General features: G+C 49.4%; 1 protein-coding gene across 1 annotated transcript in view; it reads right to left on the bottom strand.

Moving 5' to 3' along the window:
- Positions 1–25942, bottom strand: part of ARPP21 (cAMP regulated phosphoprotein 21) — a 157975-nt gene extending 132033 nt beyond the window's left edge. Inside the window, 1 exon segment of the mRNA XM_051977361.1 lies at positions 25556–25942. The gene's annotated coding sequence lies outside the window, so the exon portion shown is untranslated.
- Positions 25943–26273: the final 331 nt, after the last annotated feature.

The raw sequence follows: 26273 nt of genomic DNA, 5'->3' as shown, positions 1-26273 counted from the left end.
ATGTGGGAACTAGAGAACCATGACATCACCATGCTGAGCACTAAGTATATGTGGGAACTAGAGAGCTATGACATCACCATGCTGAGTACTAAGTATATGTGGGAACTAGAGAATCATGACATCACCCTTCTGAGCACTAAGTATATGTGGAACTAGAGAACCATGACATCACCATGCTGAGCACTAAGTATATGTGGGAACTAGAGAGCTATGACATCACCATGCTGAGCACTAAGTATATGTGGGAACTAGAGAGCTATGACATCACCATGCTGAGTACTAAGTATATGTGGGAACTAGAGAATCATGACATCACCCTTCTGAGCACTAAGTATATGTGGGAACTAGAGAACCATGACATCACCATGCTGAGCACTAAGTATATGTGGGAACTAGAGAGCTATGACATCACCATGCTGAGCACTAAGTATATGTGGGAACTAGAGAACCATGACATCACCATGCTGAGCACTAAGTATATGTGGGAACTAGAGAATCATGACATCACCCTTCTGAGCACTAAGTATATGTGGGAACTAGAGAACCATGACATCACCATGCTGAGCACTAAGTATATGTGGGAACTAGAGAGCTATGACATCACCATGCTGAGCACTAAGTATATATGGGAACTAGAGAACCATGACATCACCCTGCTGAGCACTAAGTATATGTGGGAACTAGAGAACCATGACATCACCATGCTGAGCACTAAGTATATGTGGGAACCAGAGAGCTATGACATCACCATGCTGAGCACTAAGTATATGTGGGAACTAGAGAACCATGACATCACCATGCTGAGCACTAAGTATATGTGGGAACAGAGAGCTATGACATCACCATGCTGAGCACTAAGTATATGTGGGAACTAGAGAACCATGACATCACCATGCTGAGCACTAAGTATATGTGGGAACTAGAGAATCATGACATCACCCTTCTGAGCACTAAGTATATGTGGGAACTAGAGAACCATGACATCACCATGCTGAGCACTAAGTATATGTGGGAACTAGAGAGCTATGACATCACCATGCTGAGCACTAAGTATATATGGGAACTAGAGAACCATGACATCACCCTGCTGAGCACTAAGTATATGTGGGAACTAGAGAACCATGACATCACCATGCTGAGCACTAAGTATATGTGGGAACTAGAGAGCTATGACATCACCATGCTGAGCACTAAGTATATGTGGGAACTAGAGAGCTATAACATCACCATGCTGAGTACTAAGTATATGTGGGAACTAGAGAATCATGACATCACCCTTCTGAGCACTAAGTATATGTGGGAACTAGAGAACCATGACATCACCATGCTGAGCACTAAGTATATGTGGGAACTAGAGAGCTATGACATCACCATGCTGAGCACTAAGTATATGTGGGAACCAGAGAGCTATGACATCACCATGCTGAGCACTAAGTATATGTGGGAACTAGAGAACCATGACATCACCCTGCTGAGCACTAAGTATATGTGGGAATTAGAGAACCATGACATCACCCTGCTGAGCACTAAGTATATGTGGGAACTAGAGAACCATGACATCACCATGCTGAGCACTAAGTATATGTGGGAACCAGAGAGCTATGACATCACCATGCTGAGCACTAAGTATATGTGGGAACTAGAGAACCATGACATCACCCTGCTGAGCACTAAGTATATGTGGGAACTAGAGAACCATGACATCACCATGCTGAGCACTAAGTATATGTGGGAACTAGAGAACCATGACATCACCTTGCACTAAGTATATATGGGAACTAGAGAATCATGACATCACCCTTCTGAGCACTAAGTATATGTGGGAACTAGAGAATCATGACATCACCCTTCTGAGCACTAAGTATATGTGGGAACTAGAGAACCATGACATCACCTTGCACTAAGTATATGTGGGAACTAGAGAACCATGACATCATCCTGCTGAGCACTAAGTATATCTGGGAACTAGAGAACCATGACATCACCTTGCACTAAGTATATATGGGAACTAGAGAGCTATGACATCACCTTGCACTAAGTATATGTGGTAACTAGAGAGCTATGACATCACCCTGCTGAGCACTAAGTATATGTGGGAACTAGAGAACCATGACATCACCATGCTGAGCACTAAGTATATGTGGGAACTAGAGAGCTATGACATCACCATGCTGAGCACTAAGTATATGTGGGAACTAGAGAATCATGACATCACCATGCTGAGCACTAAGTATATGTGGGAACTAGAGAACCATGACATCACCATGCTAAGTACTAAGTATATATGGGAACTAGAGAACCATGACATCACCATGCTGAGCACTAAGTATATATGGGAACTAGAGAACCATGACATCACCTTGCACTAAGTATATATGGGAACTAGAGAACCATGACATCACCCTTCTGAGCACTAAGTATATGTGGGAACTAGAGAGCTATGACATCACCCTGCTGAGTACTAAGTATATGTGGGAACTAGAGAACCATGACATCACCATGCTGAGTACTAAGTATATGTGGGAACTAGAGAACCATGACATCACCATGCTGAGCACTAAGTATATGTGGGAACTAGAGAACCATGACATCACCTTGCACTAAGTATATGTGGGAACTAGAGAACCATGACATCATCCTGCTGAGCACTAAGTATATGTGGGAACTAGAGAACCATGACATCACCTTGCACTAAGTATATGTGGGAACTAGAGAACCATGACATCATCCTGCTGAGCACTAAGTATATCTGGGAACTAGAGAACCATGACATCACCTTGCACTAAGTATATATGGGAACTAGAGAGCTATGACATCACCTTGCACTAAGTATATGTGGTAACTAGAGAGCTATGACATCACCCTGCTGAGCACTAAGTATATGTGGGAACTAGAGAACCATGACATCACCATGCTGAGCACTAAGTATATGTGGGAACTAGAGAGCTATGACATCACCATGCTGAGCACTAAGTATATGTGGGAACTAGAGAGCTATGACATCACCATGCTGAGCACTAAGTATATGTGGGAACTAGAGAACCATGACATCACCATGCTGAGTACTAAGTATATGTGGGAACTAGAGAATCATGACATCACCATGCTAAGTACTAAGTATATATGGGAACTAGAGAACCATGACATCACCATGCTGAGCACTAAGTATATATGGGAACTAGAGAACCATGACATCACCTTGCACTAAGTATATATGGGAACTAGAGAACCATGACATCACCTTGCACTAAGTATATGTGGGAACTAGAGAGCTATGACATCACCTTGCACTAAGTATATGTGGGAACTAGAGAGCTATGACATCACCCTGCTGAGCACTAAGTATATGTGGGAACTAGAGAACCATGACATCACCATGCTGAGCACTAAGTATATGTGGGAACTAGAGAGCTATGACATCACCATGCTGAGTACTAAGTATATGTGGGAACTAGAGAACCATGACATCACCATGCTGAGCACTAAGTATATGTGGGAACTAGAGAACCATGACATCACCCTGCTGAGCACTAAGTATATGTGGGAACTAGAGAACCATGACATCACCCTGCTGAGCACTAAGTATATCTGGGAACTAGAGAACCATGACATCACCTTGCACTAAGTATATATGGGAACTAGAGAACCATGACATCACCATGCTGAGTACTAAGTATATATGGGAATTAGAGAACCATGACATCATCATACTAAATACCAAGTATATATAGGAACTATGGAACCATCATCTCATCAATTCCACCAAATTACCACCTTGTTTCAAGTATACTTTCCCAGAGTTCCTGCCCTCTACAATCCTTGTAAATCTACTTCTTAATGGAAAAGACACATTTTTTTCCTTTAGATCTGGCTGAATTGGGAATGTTTTTTGCTTGACTACACAGTTTTTTTTTAAACCAGGATCTTGTTTTTCTTTTCGCTTCTTTTCTTTAAAGGAATATTGGGAAAACATCAATGCATGGTATTTAAAAAATAAATTTAAAGGCCTAGATATGCATTTGCTTGGGGTGTTGAGAGGACATTCCTATTTGGGTATAAGTTGCACCAAATGACCTCCTCAGCCTCTTCCCACATTAAGATTTTTTTTAGGTGAATAATAGAGTGCATAATTCAGAAAAGCAATTATCCAAATGGCATTTGAATTTGGGGGTGGAATGCATTAATTGTTTCTTTTCTTTTCTTTTCTTTTTGGCAGCAGATTTGCAGTCCTAATTAACTTGGATTTGGTTAACATTTAGATAAATTCGCCTTCCCCCAACCTCACTGGCCAGGCAGCTGGTTAAGGCAATCTGGGACTATGCTGAGTTGTTGAAAGTATGGGAACTGGGATTAAAACATTTTTCAGATAAATGAGTTGGGCATGCCGTGTGCAGGAGGGATAACAGATGGATAGGCCACAGGCTACCTGGGTACTGAAGGGTGATCATAGAGAACCCACGGAGGCTCTCCAGATGGCTGGACAGATACGAGGTTGCGGGGGACGGATGGGTGGGAGATGAGGGAGTCGGAAAGAGGCAGACAAATATCAGAGAGGGCAAGGAAGCTTGGACTGGGCGTGATCTGCGCTGGTGTAGGGCGTGGCCGCCCATCAGAGGTGTGTCTGACCGCTGACTCATGGACCGACAACGATGTCAACAAAATGAAGTAAAAGCACCCGGGGACTATTCGTGCACCTCAGGACCGCGGTTCTTATGGTCCCGAGACACGAGGCCCTGAGCACTTTGGCGGTGTCTCCCACACCTAGAGCCACTGACTCTGTCTATGAGAACTCCAGCTCTGTCGGGCAGACAGAGAGACCGTCAAACCCTTTCCATTCAACCGAGGCCATACAGGGTGGCCCTGAAGGGGGATCAGTGGGTCAGACACTCAGTCCAGCGCCATTTTGGAAAGTGGCCAGAGGGGGAGACACCGAAGTCCCGCCTCACAAGGACCAGGCTACATCTGGGCCTCTCCCGCCCCAGAGTGGAGGCAGGACAGTCTGGGGGCTCCTCTGACCTCAGGCAGGTCCCCGCTCAGGAAGATGGTTTCTAGGACCGTATGAGCTGGTGGCGTGATGGAAGAACAGGAGCGCAAAGACTCTTCTCCTCCCATTGGCAGTCCGTATCCTGGCACCACGTACCCCTCGGAGCACGATTGCCAGGATGCCCGACAAGCCCCGGCTGAGGAAGAGGACGGGGTGGGAGGAGGGGGAGGACAGGGGTGGGGGGGGCCACGTCCCGGAAGCCAGCTTTGGGCACTAGAAGGGGCCAGCCCATCAATCAGCAGAAAAGGTGGGCAGCGCAACCAGCCCGGTGAAGCTGGCTCCTCCCCACCCGGAGACAGGGTTCTCGGCAGCCCCGGGAGCAAGGAGGCGATTTCCCAGCGCAAGGATGTAATCCTTTGCCTCTCCCCTCCCCCGGCACCTGCTTTGGCTGCTGTCTCTCCAGCGAGCCCAGGGTGGACAGGGAAGGATGCGACCGCTCGGTTCTTTTACTGTGGGTTTCCTCATGTGCCTGCATCAGGTTTGAGCTCCGGCCAGACAGCCACGCCCACTCAGTCCCAGGTGAGGTTCCAGCCGGCTAGTGGCGCCCAGTCAGTCCCAGTGAGGCTCCCGCCAACCTCTGGAGGCTGGCTGCATCCGGTCTACCTGTCTCCCTCCCCCTGCCTCTGCTTAGTGACCCCTGAAGAGGGAGAGTCCCCTAACCTTGGAATCTGCCTCCTGGAGAGATGTGGTCTTCCCCTCCTGGGCCCAGACCCTCAGCCAGTGCCCTAGATCAGTCCTTCATGGCCAAGCTGAGCGGCACTAACCCACCTTCACGTCGCCACCATCTCGGAGATGTTCAGGACAGCCATCACCTCTCCCACCGGCCCCCTGCTAGTCTCAGGCAGTGTCCCCAGACCCGCCTCCTTCTCCTCTCCGCCGGGCGGCCCCGGGGCCTCTGCTTGGGCACCTCCTCTGAGCGCATTGCCCCTCTGCTTCAGCGCCTCCTGAGCCGCCAGCCTGCAGCTCCCTCGGGGCGTGGTCCCCGGCCGAGCCGAGGCCACTTAGGGTGGGGCTTCGTTCCCCGGCACTGCTCGAGTTTCCACGGCCCAGTGTGGACTTAGGGTGACTTTGTAGTCCTCTGCCCACGCTCTATCCCGACATTTCCCTCCGATGCTCCCCTGCCTGGCAAATCCTCCCCATCCTGCACCTGCAAAGCGGCCGTTTGAAAAGCAAGCCCCGCGTCCTGTTCTCCTGACTGTTTCCAGGGCCCAACATCTCAACTTGTCCACAAAACAGGCCTGGGCTGGGAGTCTGGCTGCGGGGCAGGGCTGCAGGACTAAGGGAAGTCTCTGGGCCTCCTGATCCTTCCCCGCCTTCCGGCTGAAGCCTTCAGTTCCAAAACTAAAGGCGCAGCTTCCCATGGCCACGACTCTTCAGCCGTCCCTGCTGGGACCTGAAACTTCCCGGCAGGTCAGAGGGAGCAGATCTGTCAGACTGGTTCCTTGGAGGAATTCCTGGGGACGGCGGGAAGGGGCGTGGGGAGAAAGCAGAGGCTGGGGATGGGGCATCTCTGGGGACTCCACGGATGAGCCGATAGCTTAGGCACTCCCCGGGTGAGACCCCTCACTCATGATTCGCTTACTCAGTGACTGACGTTTGTCTCTCTTTGCTTCTCCATTCGTTCATCACCCAACTTTCAGTTTCTCTCTTTATTAATTCATCTACTCATTATACATTCCCATATCTATTCACTCATTCATTTCTTTACTCATGCAATCCTCCTTCCCTCCCATCACTCTCTCTTCCTTTCCTCTCTCCTTTCCTTCCTCCTTCCTTCCTTCCTCTCTCCCTCCTTCTCTCCTTTCCTCCTTCCCTTCCTTCCTTTTTTACTTCCTTCCTGCATTTATCGATTTGTTGGCTTTGGCAGCTCGGTGGCTGCAATCAGGAATTAGAATCCTGCCTCTGAGGTCAATTGCAATGTCACCCTTGGGGAGTCCCTTGACCCTCCTCAATTTTCTCATCTGTAAAATGGGGATAATAGCACCACCCTCCAGAAGTTTTGAGGAGGATGCAATAACCTAGTATTGGTAAAGCACTTTGTAAAACATAAAAAGATATATCATTTTGCTTTTTCTTTTTAGTTCTTTAATGTTTTGTCTTTCTAGAACCTTCATTGTGTAATTGGAAAGAAAGGAGTAAGGTTTTCTGGCTTTGAGCTTTGCCCCTGGGGATCAAGGAGTCTCCCATTGCCCAGGGCAAGAGATTAAATCATTGAAGGGTGTCCCCCCCATCCTGGTCCTGGGGAATGTTGTCCTTTGCTGGAATACTGGGTGCCAGATTGCCTCATTCTAAATTAAAGTGGGTTGATATGAATTCTGCTTGGAGGTTTTTGCTTTTATGGGGAGACTTTTGTAATCCCTTTGGAGACAGGGAATGACAAGATCAACTCTGGAAATCTTCCTACGAGGCTTTTATATGTGCAAAGGATCCACTGAAGGGGGGAGGGAGCCCACCCGGCCCAGCTCTGATCAAGGAAAAGTGGGCTCCGCTTACCAGACATGAGGAGTCCTGGCCCAGGGGCTGGGAGAGCTTTTATTACAATACTCACTTGGAGAAGCCCATCTCTGCTCCTTGGTGAGCTCCACCTGGCTCAAGCCCCATCCGGGAACGCAACCTCTAGAACCTGACATGCTGACAGGCAGAGACCCAAAGAGACTGCTCTGCTGAGAGCCTTTGGGCAGATCGCCCCAATGAGGGATTAACCCTCACATCTCCTCTGGCCCGACAATTGACACCCCCAGCCCTGGCTCAGCACTCCCACAGCCAGTTTTATCAGCTGTCAACTAGAGGAGGGTTTTCTCTTATTAAGGAAGAAAGGAAAAACAAGAATGGAGAAGGAGGCCCAGAAGGGCCGGAAGACAGAGAGGAGAGGGATGAGGAGTAAAAGGAAGAAAGGGAGGGAAGGAAAGACTGCTTGATCTTTAGCCACCCCGCCCTGGCCCCAGGCTGGAAGATCAGATCATCACCAGAAGACTTGTCCTTGAGGCAGGTGAGCAGAGCACTGTCCCTGAGCTGTCACCAGATGCACCTTATCCAGAGGCTTCACTTTTGTCCCCATTTGAAGGCACAGTGAGTCCGTCACAATGGACATGGCCTCCCCGGTACCGACTGCCCTCTCAGTGCGGCGGCAGGCGGTCCTCAGGAGCATCTGTGACCGCACAACTTGTCACCCCACAGATGAGCCCTCACAAAAATCGCCAAGACAGCAGATGCTCGACCACTTTCTGGCCTTCGGTACCAGCCTTCCTACCTTGATACCACCTGCCCTGGCCCCCACCTGCCAAGAGTAGCCTGAGGAGGGCTGGAGTGGACTGTCTCCTAATCAAACCCCACACATTTTAAATACATTTTCCTCCCTCCCTCCCTTTCTTCCTTTCCATCTCTCTCCCTCTTTCCTTCCCCTCTCTCCTCCTCTCCTCCGTTTTCCCTTCCTTCTTTCTCTTTCCTCCCTCCCTCATTTATTTCCTCCCTCCCTCTCTCTCCCTTCTTTCCTTCCCCTCTCTCCTTCCCTCCCTCCATTTTTTCCTTCCTTCCTTCCTTCTTTCTCTTTCCTTCCTCCCTTATTTCTTTCTTTCTTTCCTCCCTCCCTCCCTCCCTTCCTATCTCTCTCCCTCTTTCCTTCCCCTCTCTCCTCCTCTCCTCCCTCTGTTTTCCCTTCCTTCTTTCTCTTTCCTTCCTCCCTCATTTATTTCCTCCCTCCCTCTCTCTCTCCCTTCTTTCCTTCCCCTCTCTCCTTTCCTCCCTCCATTTTTTCCTTCCTTCCTTCCTTCTTTCTATTTCCTTCCTCCCTTATTTCTTTCTTTCTTTCCTCCCTCCCTCCCTCCCTTCCTTCCCATCTCTCTCCCTCTTTCCTTCCCCTCTCTCCTTCCCTCCCTCCTTCTCTCCTCCCTCTGTTTTTTCCTTCCCTCCCTTCCTTTATCCTTCCTTCTTTCTCTTTCTTTCCTTCCTTCCTGGCTGGCCCTGCTTGGTCGTCATTTGCCTTATCTACAGAGCAGATAATGAGCTTGAGACTGGCAAGGTCTGTATCCCAAAGGCCCAAGTCAATAGGAATCAAGCCACCCTGATGTCTGGTGGCCCGGGGTCACTACCTGTCCAAGCAGCACAGCTTTGGGTGGGTCAGAAACAACAGGACCCTCCCACCTGATCTGAGTTTGGTTCCCCCTCCAGTCCAGCCCTGGAGCACCTCTTCCCAGAATCCCTTGCATGTGAGCCCCAGGACAGAGAGGGAGGGGTGATGAAGGCCATTAATCAGGGGTGCAAGTTGGCTGAATCCCTTACAAGCCAGGCGTGGTTAATCACAATTAAACTCAATTATTCCAAGGAAAACGTGATAGGGGAAACATTTTGGAGAAATGCATCTGGCTGTGTCTGAGTGAGTAGGATTTGCTCACTCATAAACCTCTGACTGTCCCCAGGAGGCCTTTAGACAAAGTCCTGAACCAAGGGTGCTTTCCCCGGGGGTTCCCAGATTTGGGGCAGCCACCGCCCGGGGTCTGGAGAACACCCCAGACCCAGAACAGAGAGCACACGTGTCCAATTCTGGCTGACTTACCCCAAATCACAAAGTCTGGGCCCAGCAGGGCCAGAACCTGGTTCTAGCACTTTCACCCCAATATGGTGCTCCCAGCAGGCCTTGGGGCAAAGGAGTGGCTATAGTCCAACAGCACAAGGCAGACCAGTGTCTACTCAGTACTCCTGCTTAGAACAGAAAGTCCCCCTGATCTCCCCTAAATCTCTAAACCCCTTGTCCTGGGACCGGTGGGCCCCTCAGAAGCCCTCCTGCACTAAATACATTATAAGCTGACAAATACATTATAAGAAGCTCTGGTGAATGGTTTGGCCATCTCAGGTCTGAGCCAGACCAACAAAGTCAGAGCCCACTTGGATGTCAGGGGTGGGGGTGCATGGTCGTCTTTGGGGCGAGTCTGCTGCCAGCTTCAAGGTGTTTCTTTCTCTTAAAGGAGCCCCTGGCTCGGGCTGCACCCTGGACAGGAGTTGGCAATGCCAGCTACGGCTGGATGGCACCGCCAGCAACGGCCGAGTCTCTGAGAACTCACCCGAGGGGGCCCTGACTAGGGAGTGGGACCCTCCACTGAGCCAAAGGTGCCAGGCACCTGACTAGTTCCTGCCCCGTTCTCCACCCCCCCCCCAGATCCTTGTCAGCCCATGGCTCCCTCCTGAGGCCTCGGGGTGCCAGCTCATAGCTCTGCTCCTCCTCTGCGTTCTCCCTTATGGGGGCATCTCAATCCCCGCCCCCTCCTGCCCCCAATGCTCCAGCTGCCTGGCGCACCATGCTTGAGTTCTCACACTGTGTCTCTGTGTCTCTGATCGGGGCTGCCAGTCCTGCGGGGCTCTGGACCCTTGGGGGCTCTGTGGGGCGACCCCTGAAGTCAGAGGCTTCTAAAAATTCCTGTTTTAATCTGTTTTCTTGATCCACCCAAACAAAGCAAAACAAAGAAGTCGCGAGTTTTCTCCTCCCCTCTCAAGATTCAGTCTGTGGGGCTCACTACGGGCAGGCCCTGGCCCAGGGATTTACCATCACCTCCCTGGACCCTCTCACAGCTGGCAGGTGGGGGCTGTTATTATTTTCGTTTGTGATTTATCGGTGCTGGTTCTCCTCAGCTGGCATTTACTAAAGTGCCTGCTATACAGTTGGTGCTTAAACATTGTTATTGTAATTCAGGAAACTGAGGCAGGAAGAGGAGAAATGTCTTTTCTAGGGTGGCCCCTGTAGTAATAACTTAACACTGAACTCAGGCCTTCCTGACTCTGCTTCCAGGGCTGTGGCTTCAGAAGCCAGAAAGGGCCGTGAAGGGACAAGTGGAGCCCCAGAGATGGCCTCCGCGGGCAGGTTCTTCGGGTCTCTCAGAAGCTCAGCCAAATCCACACGGGCTCTCCAAGGCTCCAGGGTCTGTGATGGTCCCTGTCTTCCCTTAGTTCCCTTGTGCCTGGAGGTGGCTCTGGGTGAGCCCCCGAGTGCCCCAGGAAGTCAGGGCCTAAGGGGGAGCATCCCTTGGTATCCTTTCTCCGACTGAGGGGCCCTGAATTTTTCCTTCTCCATCCCTGAGAGATGGAGACCCACAGCTGTCTCCTGCAGCAGCTGATTGAGCCACATTTTCCTCACCGTTCAGCTACCCCGAGGGCTGCGGTTCAAGAACGGTCCATTCTTGGATGACGAGCGAAATGGAAGGCTTAGGGAGGGGACTCAATCAACTCATTTGTTAAATGGGCTTTCTGGCAGAAATCTCTCAAAACCGCCCCAGAGACGTGAGCAGAATCGAGACAAGAGCCATCTCTGCAGAGAGGGAAGGTTCCCTTCCTCAATCCAGGTCCCCCTGCCAGCAGGATCCTCGAACCCTTGCCATGTGTGAATGAGAGTGGTTCTGGAAGATAGGGAGCGATTCTTGTGGAAAGGATGTCCTCGGCTGTGCTGCTCTCTGAACCCCAGCCAGTCCCAGGGCCCAGGGCATCCCTGTCTGTGCTGCACTTGGGAAAATGGGCCTGAAGTCAGTGCCCTGTGGCACAAGATGCTTCTGTCCCTGAAAATATCCCTGCTGCCTCAAACCCCATTTTCTTCAGAAGAGGAGAAGCCCAGGGCTCCCTCACGGGGAGTTTCCTGCCCTGACTTTGCCTCATTGGGCCCCTCTTCCTTCCCTAGAATCAGGAGGGGGTCTTCCTTCATCCAATCTGCTCTGGTGGTCAGGATAAGGCATGAACAGAAAGACTACTTACTCTTTCTTAGCCCCAGGAAACATTCTCAGACCTTCTCTGGGACCAGACTAATATACTCCCCCCCACCAAGCCCACACGCTATGGAGAGTCAGCACAGGTGACAATAAAAGAAGCCTGGAGCATCTCTGGTTGGGGACTGGATGGCTTTCCTGGGATCCCCCACCAAGGGGAGACTCCATGGACCGATCGTTTTTAGCTCCAGCAAATGCTAGATGAGAAAACTAACCCCAAAGCCAGCCCTCCCTGGGTCTCAGTCTGTTCACCTGTAGAACAGGACCGGGAGGAAGAAGACAGGACACAGAATTAATGTACAATTCTCTGGCACTCAGTCCTGTCCTTTTATCATCCTGATTTTAACCCCTTGAATTATCACTACCAGAAAACTTTTCTATGCCGTTCCAAAGACATCATTGCCTAGTGAAGTGGACAAATCCTGGACATTATTGCCCCAAGGTCCTCAAGCACCTCACGATCCCATTATTGGGACAGTCATCAGAAGGCAGCTGCTATGAGTGGGAACAACCTCCTCGGCATCCTTGACAAATGGCCCATCAAAGTCTTCATGAAGACCTTCACTAAAAGGGAATCCACAATCTTTGAGTTTGCTAATTCCCCCTGGAAACCTTCAAATTACTAAAGACAACTGTCTTGACTATGTCATAATGTACTTTATTTATTGATTAGAAACCTATTTTCAGCTGGAAAAATTTGCAATAAGTTTTTCTGAAAGAGGCCTCTTTTCTCAAATATTTAGGAAACTGAGCCAAAATTTTAAAAATCAGAACTATTCTCCAGTTGATAACAGTCAAAAGATATGAAGAAGCAATTTTCAGAAAAAGAAATCAAAGTTATCAATAGTCACATAAAAATGCTCTAAATCAACTCACTACTGATTAGAGAAGTGAAAATTAAAATAACTCTCAGGGACCACTTTACACTAATCAGACCGGCTAACAAGAGAGAAAAGGAAAATGACAAATATTGGAGGAGATGTGGACTTGTTGGGACCCTAATCACTGTTGATAGAGTTATGAATTTTTCCAACTATTCTGGGAAACAATCTCAAACTAGTTCCAAAGGCCTATAAAGCTGTGAATATCTTTTGACCCCAGCAATATCACTTCTAGATTTGCATTCCAAACAGATCAAAGAAAACAGGATTTATTTGTACAAAAATATTGGTAGCGACTCTTTTTGTGTAGCCAAGAAAATTCAAAATTGAAAGGACTAGAGAGGGGCTGAGCAAGTTGTGGTATTGATGATGATGATGATGATGATATAAGAAATGACAAGCAGAATCATTTCAGGAAAACCAAGAATGACTTATATGAACTGATGCAAGATGAAGTGAGCAAAACCAGGAAAATATTGTACATATAAACAACAATAATGTACAATGACCAACCGTGAATGTCTTAATTCTTTTCAGTAACACAATAATCCAAGACAATTCCAAAAGACTCGTGATGAAAAATGCTGTCATCATCCAAAAAGAGAACTGAGAAACTCTTGAGTGCAGATTAAAGCATATTTGATTTTACTTTCTTTTATTTTTCTTGTTTTACTTTGTGTTTTCTTTTGCAACATGACAATATGGAAATGTGTTTTGTGTAATTTCACATGTACAATCTTTGTCAAAGTGCTTGCCTTCTCAAGGGATGGGGAGAAGAACTGAAGAGGAAAGAATTTGGAACTCCAAAGTTTTCAAAATGAGAATGCAAGATTTTCATATAGAATTGGGCAATACTTAATGAAATAAATAAAATAATTTTAAAAATAAATAAAAAGTGATACGAAAAAGAAGTATATTCTCAAAATCAAACTGGTATCTTTCACACATTACCTGAATGGGGAGATGTTAAACAGGCGAAGAGCCAATGGGGTCCTAGAGTCAGGTTTCCCCAAAGTTCTGCCATCCAACTGTAGAGGACTCGGTCTGGCAGAATCCCCAGCTGCCTCTGCAATCTCATCGTGTTGAGTCACTCTGCATTCTGCAGAGTTTTCCTACCAGTCAGGGTGAGGCTGCCTTTCCTTACTTACATGAGAATAAGCAGGATGCTCATCCCTGATGGTTGGGTTATTGCTCTCATAAGTATTTTCCACCTTCCTCCCAGATCTTTGGAGTCTGGAAAGGCCAATAGCCTCTCCACCAGTATTGACAAAAAGCGAATCAAAGGGGCTCCCGACACTAGCGAATGTCAATGAACCCTCTTCCCTTTCCTTGTAAAACTCGTCAGATTTCCAAGAAGCAGCAATAGGAGCTCTTCTGCATGTTAAAAGCATGATTCTGGTGTGCCAGAGCTATGGGGACTTCTTACAAGATATTGTTTTATAGTCGTCTTCCTACAGCCCAGGGGAGAGTGTATGGGTCTTTAAATATTTAAATTTAGTGAAGGGTTCCACCTTTTCCCCAGTCACCTGATTCAAAACCTAAATTCCATCTTCAACCCCTCACTCTCTCTCACCCTGCTTTCATGTCCAATCAGCAGTCCACCCTCCTCTTTTTACCTTTATACTATCTCTCCTCCGCCCCCTTCCCTCTTGGGATTTGGCAGTAGTTTTCCGGCTGGCCTCCCTGACTCCAATCAATCTTTCACTCACCTGTTGAATCAATATTCCTAAATACAGATCTGACCATATTCCTTTTCTCCTCATTCAACAAACTCCAGTGTCTCCCTCTTACCACCAGGATCACATATAAAATCCTGTCTGGTATCCCAGATCCTTCATAACCTGTCCCCATTGCCATCACTGAGCTCATTCTTTGAGCCGGTCATACATCCCGATTCCTCCTTCCCTCGGTACTTTTCCAGACCACAATCTTGCTCTGACTTCCCTTTCATCTCTTTATAATCTTGTCCTGATAACTGATGAGTTCAATTTTACACTATTATCTAGTTCTCTGAAGAAGAAATAAGCATTTATTAAGAGATTACTATGTTTCAGGCACAGCACTGGGGATGAGACACAAAGACAACGATGGAATAGCTTTTGCTCTCAAGAAGCTTGATTTGGAGGGCTGGTGCCATGTGTAAGCTTAGCTAGTAAAGTGAATGTCAAATAAATAACCAGATAAATAGGTAATAGTTAAATACAAGGAAAGAGGGAAGGAGAGACAGAGTTTCAACCTTGGCTCCCTTATCTCAACACTGCTCACTCTTCCCTAAAGCTAGATTATTCCCACCATTGACTCCTCCTAACTCTTACTCATTTGTGCCTGAAAGATGATGGAAGAAATCATGTAAATGGACTAACTGTGTCCACTATAAATTTAATCTCATTTCAATCAGGCACTCATTTGGGCATAATACCATTTTTACTCCCCCCTAACTTATTTTTTATTCCATTTCTCACAAAATCCATTTCAAATATTGATTTTCATTTCTCAATCTTCCTACACTTTCTAGCCTTTCCACTGTGAGCCTAGCCTCAGAGTTTACTATGAAAGGGCAGGTCACTTGCCCAGAGCGCCCTTTTCTGCCCATAATCCACAAGTTTCAGTCTTTCCCAATAGCAGGGATCTCACATGGCACAGAGAGCATGCTTGGACACCAGTGGACTCTTTTTTAATCTGGTGGTTTTTACGCAGCCCTAATTGTTCTCAGTCCCTCAGCACAGTGATCATCCTCTCCTGCATGCTATCTCTCCTATTTTTCTGAACTCTTCTCTATTTCTTTCCTATTTCTCTTTTCTTTTCCACTTTTTCTCAATATCTGACTCGTTATTCATATCATGCTCCTTGATAGATATACCATAAGGGTTTATTCTCCTCTCCTCTCCTCTCTTCTTTTCTCTTCTCTCTCACTCTCTTCCTTGATGACATTATCAGTTCCCATGAGTTTAATTCTCATCCCTGAAAAGATGACTTTTAGATTTAAAGAACCAGCTTCTTGACTTCCTTCCAAATGGGAATAATACCAGAAGCCACCTCCCAGTTGTGAAAATCAGGTGACAGCTTTATAAACCTCGAACCAATATATAAGCTCTAGCAGTGATTATTGTGGCTGTTGTTTAGTAGTTTCCAAGGCACCAGAGAGAGCGTGAGTAATGCGCCTGCGTGAGAAAGCTCGTTTTCCTGACCATGGCCCCTGGATCCCACCAACATCCCCTGGCTCTCCTCCTTCTCTAGGCAGGGCACTGTTGCCTTGCAGATTCAGAGACAACTCACCCCCCGTGCTCCCTCTCCTTTTCTCAGCTGAGAATATTGATTTCTAGCGTCAGAGAATATGACAGTGTGGGGCGTATACAGCTCCTGGAAGCAATCGAAAAGCTTCTGAGTCTCCGGTACTCACAGTTCCTGGTTTGCCAGGGACATAAAGGCTCAGAAAAGGAATAAAACAGAATCTTTTCTTTATAATGACGGCTCTGCCAAGTGGGCTGTCTTTTTTTCTGGCATAGTGGCAATAGAGGGCTATGCAGTAAATTCCCCCTCCCCCCCAGATACAGAAGAGCTCAGGGAAAGAGGGCACACTTCCTGCACTATTAGGAGGCATGATTTTGGAAAGCTAGAACCTAGTCACGGCTCACAATTGTAAAGTTAGGCCTGCCTTTGTTCTGCAGGCGGCGGGGAAATGCCGGGTTCTAGGTGAACAAGCTGTGTCGTCTGTCTACATGGTGGGCCCACCCGGTGACACGGGGGAGAGATGAGGCAAGACTTACCTGTCCCATTTCCAGATGCTCCTGAAAAGCTTCAGCGACCCAAGGGGCGATCCGAGGGAAGTCCCTCTCCCACCTAGGAGACTCGATTGACATGGTTGGAGATTTTTTTCTGCCCCGATCAGTGAGATAAGCTAAACAACCATGATGGCAAATATCTTATTAACGCTTATCAAATGGTCAGTCAATAAGCATTTATTAAGTGCCTTTTGTGTGTTAGGAACTGTGCTAGGACCGTGGCCACAAAGACAAAGTTGAGCAATCTACCATCCTGCCCTTAAAGACGTTACATTCTTGCATGGGTGAGAAGAAGGGGAACAAAAGCCCACAGATAAAAGGGATAAAAGAATTATTCTTGGGGAGGAGTGAAATTGGGGTACTAAAGGATACTAAGCTTGAGAGAATCACGGATGGTCTCCAAAGGTGGCGGTTCCTAAAGAGAAATTCCAAGAGCAGAAGTGAGGAAGGAGAGTCTGAGGGCAGAAGTCAGTTGTAATCATATCAATCCTGGTTCACAGTGATAGCACTTCAGTGGATATGAAGCACTTTACAAATATGATCTCTTTTAGTCTACACAGCTACACTAATAGAAGGGTGCAATGTTATCCCTTTTTTTTTTTTTTTACAAAAAGAGAAACTAAGGCAATGGTTAAAAAAAATTCATAAAGCTAGTCAGTGTCTGAGCTGGAGGTTAATTGATGTCTTCGGACTCCAGGTCCAACATTCAACCCACTGTGTCCTGTAGCTAATGTCCCCAGTCTGCAGGTTGCTCTGATCATACTTACTGACTGGCTTGGGTCAAATAAGTAGCCTAAATATTTGGGTCAAAGATGACTCTAGAACTTTCTTAAATTGGTTCCTGGATCAGCCGGGAGACCCCAAGACCTTGTGAGTGTGCCAATGTAGCAGGGCCTCTCTCATTTGGACTGGGGTGGGGGGTCTCTGTTCAGATCCCAGATCCTGGAAAAAAAAGTGCTCTCCAGGGATTCCCAAAGACCCGCTTAGGCACATGGTATAATGGTATCATGTACTTTCACATGGATTTCCTTTCAAGATCTCTACTTCATCCACCACCAGAATATCTGCTTCCAAGGTTGGCTAATATAGACACCTTTATTAAGTAGATACCTTGTTCTACTGACTCCATTCCCAGATGAAATATTTACAAATAATAATTCAAATACATCATTTGAAGCTGAGGGAAACCACTTGTTCTTTCCCCCATTTTCCCCACACATTTTAGTGTAGATCATCAATCATACTGTTTTTTGAGTGACCCCTTTTGGTTGTTGGCTTTCAAGTTTCCAAACAGTCTCCTTACAACTAAAATACTGCAATGAGTCTGTAAGACTCTCTTTGGGATCAAATTAGAAAGAAAAAAATTCAATTCCCCAGATCCCTTTTTTTTTTTTTAATTTCCATTATCTTAACCCTTTAGCATCTACTATGGTATCTAGGAAAAAACAAGAAACCTTTTCTCTCATATTAAATCAGTTTGCCATCGGCTGTTCATTACTCCTTCCAATGAGCCAAACCCCAAGCTGTGGACTTTGTTGCCTGAATGAGTCCCATTTTGACAGCTGTTCATCCAGAACAGAACGGGAGATTCTAGATGCCCGTTGTCCATCCACAAGACATCTGCACTATCAGGCAGGTTTTGTTCGATTCGTTCCTCTGGCATTTATTAAGTACCTGACAAGCACAGGCGTTTCAGAATATCATATGCCTCGTTAGGGGGGCTCCCTCCCCCCTGAATTAATCTTAGCAATTATTTCTGAACTCAACTCCAGAGGTTTTTCTAGGATGTGTTGCTGGTTGGGGCCACATCAGAATTACCCAAAATATTCCATCTACAGAGAAATCCTGCTGGAGAGTGCAGGCTGGGACGGGCCATTCTCTTTGCAATTCCCCTCTATCTGCAGATTGTTCCCAAAACTCTTTTGACTCCATAAATATTTCCAATTAAGATTTTTTTGGTCCGTGACATAATAGTTATTTATTTAAGTTTTTCCCCCTCCAATTAAGTTTGTAAAAATGCCCTTTAATCTCTCACTCTATCCAATCTCCCTGTTTCTTAATCACAGTAGATTTCTGATTTGGCACACTTAGATTCTCAGAAAATATCTCATTTAGAAATATGGTTGCACAGATAAGCATGTCATTTTTTTCATGGTTTCAAAATCAGAGGCCTTTCACTTCAGCTGGCATCCCTAGCCAAAATGGCTGAAATCAAAGCGCTGGCTCCCGTTCATGTCCTCTCCTTCCCCCTCCTCCCCACTTTCCCAGAGAAGATGCTCTCCTTTGCCCATTGCTGGTCAAATGACTCATGAGGCTTCTATTCACAGCTCTTCTTGGTGTCTGTATCTGGGGTGGAAATTTTTATTGAGTCTTCTTTAAGGAGGTGGGGTCTGACCTGCCCAAGGCTTCTGGCAAGCAGGCAAGCAACCGGGAAAATGCATCAAGGGAGACTGCCTCCCCTCTTCCCCAAAGCTGCTCTGGACAGGAAAACCCCCAAACGAGAGAAAACGACAAGCTTTTTCCTGGCTGATCCATCCTCATAATGACAAGCAAAGCTGGCTGCTCTGGGAGTCCGGATTGCATCAGAAAGACCATCTTCGTTCCCTTCCCACCCGGACACATTCATCGTTCCATTCCCAATGGGCTTATGCTCCCTGAGAAATGTCAAAAACACATCTATTTCTCCTAGCCTGATGGTGTTCCTCAGAATGTCCCTCCCCACCCCGGATTTCCTTCCCGACAACCTGGACCTCCTCCCTGGGGCCCCATCTCCCCCAACACACATTCCCTGCCACAATGCCCAGCCGGTGACGGGTTGCTTCTTGCCAACAAGAGCAGAGGGAGCAAAGACAAAACGGACCCTTTTGGACCCTCCTTTCTGCCCTTTGCCCCGCGAAATGCAGAGCTGCAGACTCTTTTTTTAGGCTTTCTTTAGGACCCGCCTGCTCTCGCCTGGCGCGGCACTCGCTACTCTGGCTTCCTGGACTTAGTCCTTGGGGCTGATACAGGAACATATGGATAACGATGATGATGACGATGATGGCGACAATGACAACAACAATAAAAAATGATCTAGCTTTCCTCTCGTGCTTTGGCTTTGTTAAAAGATAGGACCATTTCCAACCTAAAGCTCCAGTGGAAGCCGAGCGGCTTAGGCGCAAGTCCGGGTCCTGGAGTCAGGTGAACCTGCCGCCATTGGAATAGGAGCCCAGTCATTTCTTCGCAAAGTGGCCGTTTCAATCTACTACCCGTCCCCCCACCCCAAACCCCCAGCTTCGGGCTCCTCCTCTGGCGGAGGGACCACGCGCTCCGGACCCGGGCTGGCGGAAAGCCGCTGAGAGCGCCTGCTGGAAATGCCAGCGTCTGCTCGTATTACGGCTCGTTCTGAACAGCTACAAGAAAACGCTGCAAAGTTAATGCTTACAACTCCTATTTCTGTCTCCGGTACACGTTTTTTGTTTGTTTGTTTATTTTTCACTTCACACTAGTGTCAAATGAAGAAGCATCCAACAAAATAGACCCCGGTGGAAAGGGAACAATGACTCCTTTTGCCGCCCCAGAGCCCCGAGCTTCTGCTTTCGAGCGCCAGAGCGTCGGCACGATCCTCGAGCGTCAGCTCGATCCGCGAGCGCCAGCCCGATCCGCGAGCGCCAGCCCGATCCGCGAGCGCCAGCCCGATCCGCGAGCGTCAGCCCGCTCCCACCACTTCGGGCACTGGACTAGGCTGTAAGAGCACGTGTGCCCAGGGGCATCGGCTCGGTAAGTGTGCACAGGGCGGTCCGTGAGGGCAGCGTAGTGCCTGGCGCAGTCCATGCTCAATTCAAAGCACTAACGAGCAGGGGAGGAAATGGTTCCCCGACTGCAGAATTTGGGAAAGAAAATAAACTGATTCTCTAATGTGAGTTTTGCATATTTAAATATGAACAAAATAATTCTAAATGTGAGTTTTGCATATTTAAATGTGAACAAAATAATTCTCAAGACATCCATTTCCGTTCCCATCCTTTAGCCACCTCCCCCCAGGTCCTTCCACTTCTCCGCTCACGCAAACAATCCCAGTCCCACCTGTATGGGGTGGGAATGTGACACCTCCTGTCTAAATGCCATTGTCTGAAGAGTCACATCTCTAGGTATCATTTTCAAAGGCCGCCCGCTGGGGAGGGGCTCTCGTTCACAGCAGCTGCCCTCCTCATCGAATCTGTTGAATGATTTGCCAAGGACAAGATTTTTGGAAACCCCGGCGGTGGCAGCGGCGGCATGTAAATAAAAATAAGCCGCCAAGTGCTGACAAAGGTTATTTTGTTAATGGTGGACACGTCCCAAAGAGAGCAAAGACCCCTTTTTTCCCCCTGTGGAAGCAGATGTTACTTATAATGGGAATTCAGTTGGGAGAAGTGTCTGGAATCATAAAACTTGTTAAAAAAAAAAAAAACCCAAGTGGATGTCTACAAAAGAAGCCGGCGCTCCTCGCGCCGTGGCACGGTGGCTAGGCACACAGCAAATGCTTAATAAATGCTTTCTCACTTCTTCATCGATTCATTCGTTTAGTTCCCGTATGAAGTTCTAGATCTCCTTTAATTGTTTATCCGGCAAAGCCCGGAGCTCAGTCCGTGGAGCCGAGGGGGATAGCTTGGCCAGCTGCCCCAGCTTTTTCTCCCATTTTCTTTCCTCATCATCCATGTGGGCAGCTTTGTCTGCATCACTACCACTAAACTGTAGATTTGGGGAACCTCAGAGCGAGGGGGTCTTGCCTGCCCTCTCCTTCCTACTGCCCCTAACGGGGCTGGCTGAGGGGCGATACACTGGCTGTGAGAAGACCCTCCAAACGGTCAGAAGCCGGTAAAAGGCTGAGCAAGCAGAGCGAGGACACTTTCTGCTTTCATCCAGAGCATTGTGGAAGGATGGGCTGGCGCGCCCATGCATGAGCACACACGATCCATGTTCCACAAAACGGGCAATGTGCACTTATCATATCACGGGGCAGCTATGACATGCAAACGCTTGTCACCAGCTGCTCAGCCATCGGGCTTGATCCCAGATACGTAAAACTGATGTCAACCTAAAGGGCTCTGGGAAATCGGGACATTAGGACCTGGCGTATTCAAGCTCGTGTTAAGTGAGGAAAACAGGATAGTGCCGGCACGATTGGGAGCCGAGGACCCAGGCCCCCCACGTGCGGCTGACCCACTTCTGCCGTCAGAGCAGTCCTTTCAGGTGGCCGGAAGGATCACAACCGTTTGATCCTTGCCGTTTTTATTTGATCTTAAACATGAGAATGGATAACGGCTTTTGGTAATGCGCAATTTCTGGGATGCCGGATCTAAATGCTTTTCCCAAAATGATCGTTCCTGAATAGAGGGGAAGAAGGATGACTTGGACAATTCCTCACGAGCAAATTAGACTGGGTCCTCTCTACCCCAACCCCACCCCTCTAGCCTGCCGGCCAGCTTCCATGATTGACATTCACAGCTCCCTACTCCCGTAAGACCGAGAGCCCAAAGCCAGCGCCATAGTGACACTCATGGTTTAGACAGTTCCTTTCGATAGCCACCGTGGACTCGAAAAACACTGAGTCCCAAGCCGTCACATCACACACGCACACGCATGCAGCTGCTCAGGAACCATCACCTCGGGCGTAAGGGTTCACATTTCATCCACATGTCGCTGGGCGCTGGGTACATGCTAGGAGATTGTCTTTCCTCTCTGAAGATAAAAGTCTCCTTGACCTCAGACGAAAATAAATGCCCAGTGACTCCTCAGACCTAAACTAGGGGCCACAACTTGACTCTCTGCATGCCTGCTGAGAGCAGTTTCATTTTTCAAGTGGCCAAGTCCCCTAGTCGGGGTTCTGGTTCCCCGCCTCCCACTGGAAGGTCCCGGTCTCAATCACCCCCTTCCCTGGCTCCCCCTTCTCTGCTTTCATCTCGAACAAAGTTGCTGCTTTAGTTTTATTCCCAATCAAGGCATTTATCCGTACCTGGGCATAATTTAAGGGCTAAAACACACTGCAGTTTCCCCATCGGCAGAAATCGGCCCAAAGTTAACTTCAGATTCATCACCTTTTCTCTTTGGGGATCGCTTGCCTTCCTTGAGAATTGCTCTGACATTCCACTACCAGGTATTTTCCAACAAAGAAACACTGTCCCCCTAATAACATCCTGCTAAGACCGCCCATTAGTGCCAACAGAACCCTTTCCAGCTGATCTGAAAGGATGGCGACACAATAAATGAATCTTGAACATTTCTTTCTTGTGAGTCGGGGGTGCTGAGGAAGCCTCTCCTCCCCGCCCCCTTCTGGGGCACAAAAAGCAAACTGATCCTGGCTGCGCAAGGGGCGCATATTTTGAGGATGCCTAATTGTGGCCAAAAAAAAAAAAAAGATTTTGGAGGAGAGCTTCTAATTCTGAAATGAGGGTGGGAAGGGAAAAGAAGAGGGCTCAGAATCTTTCAACTTTAAGGAAAACTTGGTTTGAATACTCAGTGTCTAGACCTTCGGTAATTGAGAAAAAAGAGAGGAGTTTATTGTGATTTCCGTTTGTCCTGAAATATTTCATAAGACAGAAAGAAGGGATCTCACCTCTACCACCGACTTGACTTCTGTCCTAGATGGCTAGGTACAGAAAGACAAACACCACGCCTCTACCACGAGCCCCAAGCTTTTCAGAACCCTCAAGGTACACGCATCGTTATTTTCTACTGAGCTTTTGGTTTTGGGGGTAAGGGAGCATAGGGTGGGGAATGAGGGTGGAGTTTGCTGTCAAACTCCATGAGATTCCTCACCTCATCTGAGATTTTTTGTGACATTTAGGGGATTCAAGTGATCTCGCAAAACGGGATCACAAGCCACGGGCGCTTGCCTCTCGTCCACATATCCCGAGGTAGCTTTCTGCCTTAGCTGGCCCATGACGCTTCCTCCCTGGAGGAAGCAGCCCTTCATCTGTGAGCAACAAAAATGGAAGGTCCCAGAATGCACAGGTAGGGGCTGCTCTAACAGGGCACTTGGCTCAGAATCCGTTAGATAATTAAGCTCAGGTGGGACCTGGGAAACAGAGTCATTGGGAAATTGGTAATCCACGTGATAGCAGCTCAGACCAGCCTCCATCCAAGGTGAAAATGAACCAAACAGCACAAACAAAGTCTGCCTTCAGTGACATAAAGAACAGGGGAGGCCAGGTTCTAGGGGCAGTCCTATTTCGGCTTTTCTCAAGCCATCAGACGGGTGGAGTCTGGGGTTAAAGCCTCCTTTCAGAGGTGGTGAATCTATTTTTTTTTTTTTTTCATTTTCTCCAGTGAACTAAGTCATCTTTAGTGCTCATCCCCTCATGAGCAGCTGTAGCAGCCCAGCCCCCCGGGTACCTGCCCGGATGAACTGGGGAACAAAAGGTACCAGGAGCTGATTTCTAGCATCGTTTTCTTTTCCCTCCAGAAAGAAACAAACCCCTTAGAGGGCGAAAATCCTGGGGCCCCTACACAGGCAGGAATAACAAAGGCTCCGGAAAGCAGAATGTCATCCCAGGGCTGGCACCTTCCCCCAAACCTCCACCCCAGTCATTCTATATGGTCTACACTAGTGGGCAGGGGAAGGCTGGCGTTTCATGTAATTAACAGAGATGGTACAGGAGCCGAGGGGCCACAATCAACACAATGTGGAGGAAACCGCCCCTGGCCGTTCCCTAGCCAGCCTTGGTCCTATTCTCTCCACACCCCCTCCCCATCCAGTAGAAAGCCCCAGGAAGGACCAGCTCACTCATCAGAGCCCAAGTCCTTTGGATTTGCCCAAGAGGACTGGAAGGGCCCTCACCTTCCCTGAAGGTGAAAGGATCTCCTCCAAAGGAAGGACGCAGAACCACGGGGATGTGGGCAAGGGGTGAGTTCCGAGGCTAGCCCGAGCTCCTCTCCCTCACAATTGTCTGCCCCGATCCCCAAGGAAAATCAAAGCTTTCAATTTGCAAAACAACCCAACCCCAAATCCTGCCTGGGCGGGTGCTTCTCTGCCTTCGACATTTTCTTACACGGCTTAAGTCGAATGTGGGTGCATTCAAATCTGGGGGGAGGAGGACAAGGGGGAGAGGCGAAAGGGAGGGAGAGGGTCATGTGGGGTGTGCCCAGCTCTCCCTGGGCGGCCCTGCCATGCAGCTGTCCTCCCTTCCCACAGTTCCAGGCAAATCCCGGAATGCCCTGGCAGGAGGCTGCCGGGCTCGGGCCAGCGCCGGCCACCTCGCTCCTTCTCCCGCTCTCTCCGTCCCTCCCGTCCGCCCTCCCACTCCCTTTCTCTGCCACTTGCCCTGCTTTGCCATCGACTGGATCCTGGGATCCTTAGGGAGCAGGACCCGGTCCGTGGCCACCCCCTCCCCCCAGCCTCGCCCTCCCCCTCCTAGCCTCGGGAAGACAGACAAATCTCCGACTCAGAAAACTTTCTCCGTATGTCTGCAGGGAACTCGGCGTGCAGCGGCCCCCAGACACAACAGCAGACGCGACACCAGTTACAAAGAGGAGGCAGGGAGGCACTCCCCTCAGGCTGGAGGGAAGCACGAGGACGCGGCTCCTCCCGCTCCTCCCCACCCTCCACCCTGCCGCAGCGAGGCGGCCTCTTCCACCCCGGGGGCCACCGAGGCAGCAGCTCCCTAGGGGCCCGCCGCCCCCCTCTCCCCCCCCAGACACTAGGCAACTTTTCAGTGCTCAGGCGAAGCCCTAGCCTCGCTCCCAAACCTACCCCGCCCCAACCATTCTGTCATGGCGGGGTGGTGGGGGGGGCTGTGTCTGTGTGCAGACTTCCCTCCAAGCTTGGGGGGGGATGCTGGGGTTGCTTAAAGGGACCCTTGGGTAGGCTGCCAGGGAGAGAGAGAGCGCTCACGCGCATGCACTCACACTCACACTCACACTCACACTCACATTCACATAGTCGGCCGAGACCAGTAAAGTGAATCTCCCGAACCCCGATAAAAGGCGAACAAGCAGACAAAGGCGGTGGCGGAGGCGGCCCGGGCAGCCCTGGGCGCCGAGCGGGCCGGGGAGGCAGGCCGGGCTCAGGGGCCGGGAGAGCCGGGTTTGGGCACGTACACACACGGGCGGACAGACGGACAGACGGGCGGGCGGCCTCCTTACCTGGGCTGCGGGGCGCGGGGTCCCAGCTCCCCCGCCGGCGGCTCGGCCGGCCCGAGATCACCGGGGCGGACTCGGTGCCTGGGCTCTGGCCGGCGGGCTGGGGTGGCGGGGCTGGCTGCGGCTGGACGCGCCGACTCCGGAGCAGGGGCTGGCGGCCCGGCCGGCGGGCCTCGGGCTGCGCTGGAGGGAGGGGCCGACACCAGCCCCCGGCTGGGCTCCCGAGGCGCCCCGGCTGCGCGGGGCTGCTCGTGTGCTCGGGGCTGGCCCGGTGCCGGGCTGCGCCTGCCTCGCACGCCGGCCCCTCTCGATTATCCGCTGTCCTCGCCCTTTTCTCGCCCTCCTTCCCCTCCCCGGCGGCTGCCCGGCTGCCAGTCCAAGTGTGTGTGCTGGCTGCCAGCGCCGCCTCGCCCTCCCCTCCCTCCCTCCCTCTCCTCCCTTGGCTGTCTCTCTCCTCTGCACTGCTCCTGCTATTCCTTGCCCCTCTCCTTCCTGTGCGTTCAGCTGCCGCTCCCCTCCTTGGTCTGGGGGGCTGCGGCGCTCTCTCTCTCTCTCACTCTCTCCTCCCTCTCTCTCTCCTCTCTCTCCTCCCTCTCTCTCTCCTCTCTCTCCTCTCTCTCTCTCTCTCTCTCTTTCTCTCTCTCTCTCTCCTCTCTCTCTCCTTCTCTCCCCCTCTCCTCTCTCTCTTCCCCTCTCCTCTCTCTCTTCCTCCCTCCCTCCC

Source organism: Antechinus flavipes, chromosome 1 (assembly GCF_016432865.1).
Source record: "Antechinus flavipes isolate AdamAnt ecotype Samford, QLD, Australia chromosome 1, AdamAnt_v2, whole genome shotgun sequence".
Lineage (NCBI taxonomy): Eukaryota > Metazoa > Chordata > Mammalia > Dasyuromorphia > Dasyuridae > Antechinus > Antechinus flavipes.
This window is presented reverse-complemented; position numbering and strand designations above follow the sequence as displayed.